The 7,401-nt window shown below is 51.5% G+C and overlaps 1 protein-coding gene across 1 annotated transcript in view; it reads right to left on the bottom strand.

Moving 5' to 3' along the window:
- The window catches only part of CDH23 (cadherin related 23), a 195,356-nt gene extending 188,176 nt beyond the window's left edge, over positions 1–7,180 (bottom strand). The window contains exon 1 of the mRNA XM_027720948.2: positions 7,087–7,180. The gene's annotated coding sequence lies outside the window, so the exon portion shown is untranslated. The remainder of the gene's footprint in view (positions 1–7,086) is intronic.
- Between the last annotated feature and the right edge of the window lie 221 nt (positions 7,181–7,401).

The raw sequence follows: 7,401 nt of genomic DNA on the forward strand, positions 1-7,401 counted from the left end.
CCTCCTGGCTGCCAAAGCACTAATGTGAAACCAGAGGTTTCCCCATCCGCTGGCAGCTGCTCCCTGGGGCACACGGAGCAGCAGAGCCTCAATAAATGGTGATGGACGGGAACCAGAGGAAACACCACAAATGAGTCCAAGGCTTGAAAGTTTAGGAACCAGTTCAGGTCAAGCAGAGGTTTTTCAGCCTGCTTTCCCCAAATGCCTCCTTCCCAAGCCCGGGAAGTGGCTTTTTGCTACTTAAACAGCATCACTGCATCCCTAAATGAGGGACACAGATGGAGACCGGCCAGTGCCGGCTCCAGCCCTTGGCATGCCCCCATGCCAGTGGTCCTCCAAGAGCCTCCCACCGTCTCACCTCCGTGAAAAAACAGAGTTGAGATGCTCCCACTGCTCAAGCCCAGGCCATGGATTGCTCTTGGGGTGCCTAAGCATCAGCTTCAGGGCTCTGCACCTGCCCTGGTTATTTTTGCAGGCACTGCTGGGCCCCTGGATATGAGAGAGGCTCCACACGCAAAACACTTCACTGCCTCCATCAGAGCTGCGGTTTTGGAGCTGGGCTGGCAGAGATGCTCCACATTTGAGCTCCTTTAATCATTCCCTGAGTCCCTGGCCCCTCTTCCCCCAACCTGGTCTTCCCCTCCCCAAACAGCACCGCAGCACTTGCACCTCAGGATTTACAGTGTCAGCCTCTCCCCCTTTGCTCCACGCTGTTCCAGGAGCAAAAAGAAGAAATGGAAGTGTAAATCAAAGCATCTCCCAAACGGCTTCCACAAGAGAAAACTACGTGCCTTCCCAAAAAGCCCCTTTTCCGGTGATGAAACACAAACGACGTCCCCCAGAAAGGGAAGCCCGGCGGCCGGCGCTGCCCACCCACAGGATTCGCTCCTTTGGAGGCGGGGTGGAAGTACCTGAGGGGCCACCAGGATGCCACCGTGTCTGTGGAATCCATCTAGCTCCTGGAGGACACCTCTCTCCCCAGCACCCCATCCGTGCCCACTCTCCCAAGCTTCCTCCAACCACTGTGGTCCCCTTGGAAGAGTGGCCAGGAGATGGTCCAACCACCAAACACGCATCCAAGGAAGCACCCCTGAGATTCCCTTCAGCAAAGCACATCACTTGGCATCATCCCTCACACCAAAAAAACAACCACTTCTGCTTTCCCAGCTTCCCCATCCCTCTGCTCCTTAAAAACAAGCACCACCAGAAATCCACCTTTTCTTATTACAATTGCCTCTTGGCCAGGGCTTAACAATAAGCAGGATTCAAAAGGAAAAAAAATTACAAGTTAATTTTGATTTTTTTTTTTATTTTTTTATTCCCACCCCCATATTGGCATGAGCCATACCCGAATCATAATTCCCAAAAATAACAAATTGCAGAACAGGGTAATCAGAGGTAAATTGATATTGATAAATAAGCTTTTCTTTCGTGCGGTAGGTGGTTTATTTTAATCTAATGAGTTTTATATTTTCTGAGCTTTCAGATTCCATGATGAAGAGCCGTCCCCACTAGAATTACAAAGCACTTTGAAATATTGTAATTTTATGGCTCATTTTGTCAGGACTCTTGAAAATGAGATTTGTTCCCAGTGAAAAAATTTGCCCTTTTTTTTTCCTCTCCTATTCCCTGCAGCGAGGGGAAATAAAATTTCCCTGTTAAATAAATACAGGCCAGGATATTAGTGTGCACATGGTGGGAAGCATGGATGCCCACAGGGAATAAAGGGCACAGCTGCTGGTACCTGCAATGACCCACCTAAGCCCTGAGGTGGTACTTGCAGGAGAAAGAGCGTGGAAAACACTCTCTGTCCTTCCTTCATCCCAAAAGTAAGGCTGAGGTCAGAGACAGGGGTGTTTTCTCCCCACAAAGCTCTGCACATCCCAGCCAGCATCAAGTGGGGTACTCAAACCTTGTTTCTTCCAGGGAAAAAGCTGGAGCTGTTACTGACTAACAACTCATAGCACCAAAGTGTTTCCCACAGTTCCAGCAGTTTATCTCCATTTCAAAACCAGGACGTTTTTGGATGGGGCTTCCAGACATTTGCTTTCCCATAGGAAACAAACGTTAGCTGCAAGAAACATTAACACATTATTTAACCGAAAACCCAAGTCCAGAAGAAAACATCTTAGAACATCTCAGTCCATGCAGGAAAGCTTTGTCCAGGTTGAAAGGGACACTGGTTTTCCAAGTCACTGCCACAAGATAATTCCAACAACTCTGCATAAGCAACATGCAACCCTCGCCTTCCTCCACAGCAGCACAAAACTGTGGCATCACCAAGCAAAGTCAAATAATGCATCCAATTCACTTCTGCATCCATTCAATATTAAAATAACACCCTGGGAGCTTCAGGAGGGGAATCCTCATTCCCTGCTGCATCAGTCACTGCCACCCATCCCTCCACGACAAGGGCAGCATCTTCCCAATTTATTTAAGTGGGGCAGCACTGGCTCTATGGAGTCTCCAGCACTGGTTGCTAGTCACCATAGGCATCGTAGCAACCATTTTCCATCACAAAACTTCACTTCAGCTGGAACAGCAGCTCCTGAATTAGGAGGAAGGCTGGGATGGGGCACGGAGACCAAGCCAACAGGCTCCTGGCTCTCCTGGGCTGCACCAACACGGAGGCAACACAGCAAAGCTGTGGAGCAAATGATGCTAATGTGGGATGAAAAGGTGGAAAAGCAGCCAACAGCAACAGTTTGGCTTAAAGAAAAAAAGAGGGAGGAAAAAAAGGAGGGGGGGAAGAAGGGTGGGAATTCTTGCTTTGGGAGAAAGTAGGAAGCTGAATGCAGTGAAGTGACACACAGAGTCTGGTCTCACAAGACAGGAATCTCTCTCCAGGCTCTTAAAAAATATACAGAAATGGACAAAGTGGTAAATGTAAGGATGCTGAAGGCCTGACTCCAAGCCTGCTCAGGAATAGGATGCCAGACACTTTCTTCTTGTGCCCTGCCTGGAAGAGGAAGGCTTCCCTCTGACTGAGGGTGGGCAGCAGCCTGGCTGGACTTCCAAGCACTGCCATCAAAACGACGCACGAGTGTCTAACATGCTCCAGCTGCCACACATCATTTGTGAGCACAACTGTACCACTGCCACCGATCCCGGGGCACTCCTGCCCGCGCCGCGTCAGATGCGCTGGGTTTGGGGGTTTAAAGGGAAAAAAGAAGAGAAGACATGTGAAGTAGAATTAAAGAGAAAAAAAAAAAAAGGCATGTGCTGGCAGGGACTGGCACAGCACCTCCCTCCATGCCATGTTCAGGTGCAGCTTTCAACGTGAGCATCACCCTAAGAGATCCCGCCGTGACGGCGTGAGCGACACGATAAAGAATTCAGCATCAACCCCAAGAGCAAGTCACCAGCCTCAGAGCCACCAGCTCTTCACAATCAGCCACAAACTGCCTTTTAAAGCCCTGCCAAAGAGGATGGGTGAGTTATTTAACTCCATCTCCCTTGGTCAACACTCAGTGCAGCAGACACCGCTCCAAGCCCAGGACCTGGGCTGTGCGTGCACCTGGGATCTCATCCCATCTCCCTGCCTCCAGCTACTCCTAAGCTCCGTGCTGGATGTTTACATTGCTAAAAAGAAGCAACAAGGCTGTTTGCTTGGAATTATGGTGACTGGAATGGCAGACCTTAAAAAGAGTGGGAAATAGGGATGCTTCAGAGGGAGGGGAAAAAAATATAACAACCCTAAGAAAACCCACAAAAAACCCTTCACACTGAGCAACCAGAGCTGCAAAGGCTCTCAGGCCATTTCTTTCCTCATCCAAATCAAGAGGGAAGTGTCCTTGCTGCTTTCACACAAAGCTCACTTAACTTCCAGCGAGAGGCACTTTGCTGCTCCAGACCTTTTCAAGGCCCGCTGGCTGTTCCAGCTGAGAACAGGGAAGCTTTGCCTGATGGAGCAACACTGCGGGCACGCTGGGGCTAATCACTCGTTGCCTGGAATTGCAGGATCAGGGAGAAAACGAAGTGGGAGAGCCAGCACAGGGAAAGGGAGATAGGGATACTTGGGAGGCATCCCCTGATCCTGAAGAGCAGCCCTGGAGAGCAGAGATTGAACAGAAAGACAAAGGCTTTCAGCAGAGATGGAGTTATTTGGATTAATGGCAGTAGTTCATCACCGGTGACAGGTTTGTTCATGCAAGCCCTCCTGAGACCCCAGATGGGGCTGAGGACCCTCAAAGCTGTTCAGTCTCTCTCCTACATGCCTTTTCATAGGTGCAGCAGCCCAGGCTCCAGCATATCCCTCTATTTCCATCAGGAATTTGCCCCCAGTGCCCCTCTCTCCCCAGCATACTCCAAGCAGAACTTCTTTCTGCCCCAGAGAGCAGCTGTTATATCAAACACACAGATCAGGGCAAAGCAATTCAGGCTCTGGCAGAGGCTCTGGAAGGGACAGCACAGCCCTCCCACACCCAGAGCAGTTTCCATTGCAAGACACAGCCAGCAAGGTCCTTGTTCCCAGGACACGGGTTCAAAGGGATGCTTCTGGGAGGCTGCCTGGCAAAAGAGACCATGTGTGCCCAGGATTGCCCCTCTGGTTGGAAGGGACCTTAAAAACCATCCAGTGCCACCTCTTGCCATGGGCAGGGACATCTTCCACTAGACTGGGTTGCTCCAAACCCCGTCCAACCTGGCCTTGGGCACTTCCAGGGATCCAGGGGCAGCCACAGCTTCTCTGGGCAACTTGTGCCAGGGCCCCACTGCCCTCACAGGGAAGGATTTCTTCCCAGTATCTAATTTTCACTTTCATGGACTGAAAGCCACCAGGCTCCACAACCAAGTGCTGCTCTAACTCCTGCCCAGAGTTAGAGCTCAGCACAGCCCGTGGATAAATGCTATTCCAGGCCCTTGCACAGCATCCCGGTCCTTACCAGACCACTGGCAAGATCCAGGACATCTGCAAGATTTGGGTGAGTCTTAACCACCGGGATTCCTGATTTCTCCCCATTTCAGCTGCAGAATCTATACACTGAAATAGAGTCGGATAACAATGTAACAACGAAGGCAGGAATTGTCGCGTTTGTAGGTCTTGGACCATGAAAGCCCAAAACGAACCCTAGTTCTCCTGCAACATTATTAAAAGTCTTACTGGAAGAAGCAAGACATTGTACTGGGAAAAAAGCAAAGAAGTTTAGGTTGCACATGGAACTGTTTATGCTCCCAAAGCAAAGCTCTAGCTCAATTAGCCCGGCTGCAATATCCTGGCTGCAAGCAGCTGGGATGTTTTACACCCTAATAAGAGGTCACAGCCCCTCATCAAGACAATCCCATATCCTAAAGCTTCTTAAATTCAAAAATAATCCGTGCTCCAGACCATCTGCACAGAACATCTAAGAAACTTCATAAATTAAATCCTTTTTAAGTTAAGAGGTCCTCACCACCCTGGCTGCTCCCAGGGTGTGCTCTGAAGGGGACTGCAGTGCCCTTTTCCTTTGCACACTCCCACTGGGTCAGCAGAGAAACTGCCATGCCATGGACATTACTCTGGAGATTATTGCAGCTGGGCAGCCAGAAAATAGTTTTGGTGCTGCCTCCATCCCTGCTGTATCCAGGGGATGCTCCTGGGAGGGACGTGCAGCCCCTTGGCACATGGGCTGGGTGCCCTTACCAGGCTCAGTCACAGCAGCCAAGCTCCACAGCTCCCACCTCTTTCAAACATTGCCGTTTCCACTTATCACCAAAAAAATCTGAAACGACGAGAGCTCATCAATTTTTACCATTTCCCACAAAGAGAGTGTTTTACAACCCGGTCTTCAGACAAACCAATGTATATTTTCACTACACAATCTTGACTTGTGCTACAAAACCTCCGGTTTGCCTTCCTAAACAAGAGGGAGGAAGGCGGTAAAGGAAAATGGAATTGCAAAGGGATTTCTCCTCCCCGAGTTCCCCAGGACAGGGGGGAAGGAGAGACAATGGTAAAACTCACTCTGCCGAAACACCCACCTGGATTTTCACAAATGCCAGTTTCCCATGGGAATACCTTATCCCCCTCATCCCACCCCCCCAAAAAAAAAAAAAAAAATTAAAACATTTTTAATGCACCGGCTCTATCTCGTGCCGAGGCTACATGCACGAGGTATCCCAGGCTGCTGCAGGACGCACCGGGAAGATCCGGGGAAGGAGCCTGGCTTGTTGCGCGCAGCCTCCGGCAGCTCCGTCAGCCCTCCTGACCCCCTGGACATCCCTCCTGCCCAGGGAATCTGCTGCCAGACACGGCTTTGCCCCCAGCACAGGGGAAAAAAACCCAAACCAACAATAAAGAAAACATGCATCAGCATAGGAAATGTCCCGTTCCAGCATCCCCTTCCCGGAAAACACCGGTGGATAAGAGAGAAGAAGCAGCAGCTTGGGGAAACGAGAGTGGCTGGTAAGGTGGTCAGGAGAACATGTATTTAAAGAAAAGAGGATTGCAGGGTTTGTGGAGGATGAAGGAAAAGAGCAGCAAGTCAAGAATCGGGGGGGGGGGGGGGAAGAATTCCAAATAAAGTGTTTTCTGAAGAGATTCAGCGTTTTAAAACGCTGCTTTCCTATTAAATAATGTTTTGAGGGGGTTTAAAAATCCCACCGCTCCCATTGCGGCTCAGCCCCCACTCGCGGCTGCGGCGCAGCATTCCCACGTCTGGGAAGAAGTTCGGCCCCGGCTTATCCCAGAAACTTTGCAGCTTCTCAGCAGCCCAAACTGCAAATTAGAGACGGGGATGGGGGAGGGAGGGGGCACCGTGTCTGCCTCCCTCGGGGGCAGGACAGCAGATACCATCACACATTTACAGCATTATTTTTGGGAAAAGGGGAGAAAGGTTGGGCTCCCCCTTCTCCTGCCCCTGAAACCACCGCGCTGAGCGACTCCCCGCGCTCCAAAACAATATTAATAATGGCAGGGCTCACCCCCCAAAAAGCTGTCCCCTCAGCGAAAGCAAATCAAGGAGGTTTGGCAAGAGGGACCCCGCGCAAAGCCGTCCCCCGGCAAAGGGAAGGGGTGATGCCGAAGCCTCCGCGCATCCTCCTCGCCCCCCCGCACCCCTCCCAAATAAAGAAATACACGAGGAATAAGGAAAACCGGCGGGGCATTACCTGCGGTGGATGTGTCGGAGTCCGGTATCAGCGGCGACCCCCCATTGCTCCCCCCCCGCCGCCCTGGAGCCGCGTGAGCCGCCGCGGGAGGAGGAGGAGGAGGAGGAAAGGGAGGGGAAAGGAAGGAGCCCGAGAGGAGCTGACGCGGGCGGCGCAGCGCCCCTTGCCCAGGTATCGGGGATTTCAGCGCCGGCTCCACCTTCCACCCCTTCTGATCCCTCCCTGGGGACTCCCAGCCCCCCAAATCCCAGGATCGCCCCTCAAAGCCAGGGCTCGCCCCCCCGCCCCCAGACAGCGGTTGCTTCAAATACAACT

This window comes from Pipra filicauda, unplaced genomic scaffold (assembly GCF_003945595.2).
Source record: "Pipra filicauda isolate LSUMZ 115617 unplaced genomic scaffold, ASM394559v2 scaffold246_size1145428_pilon, whole genome shotgun sequence".
Classification (NCBI taxonomy): Eukaryota; Metazoa; Chordata; class Aves; order Passeriformes; family Pipridae; genus Pipra; species Pipra filicauda.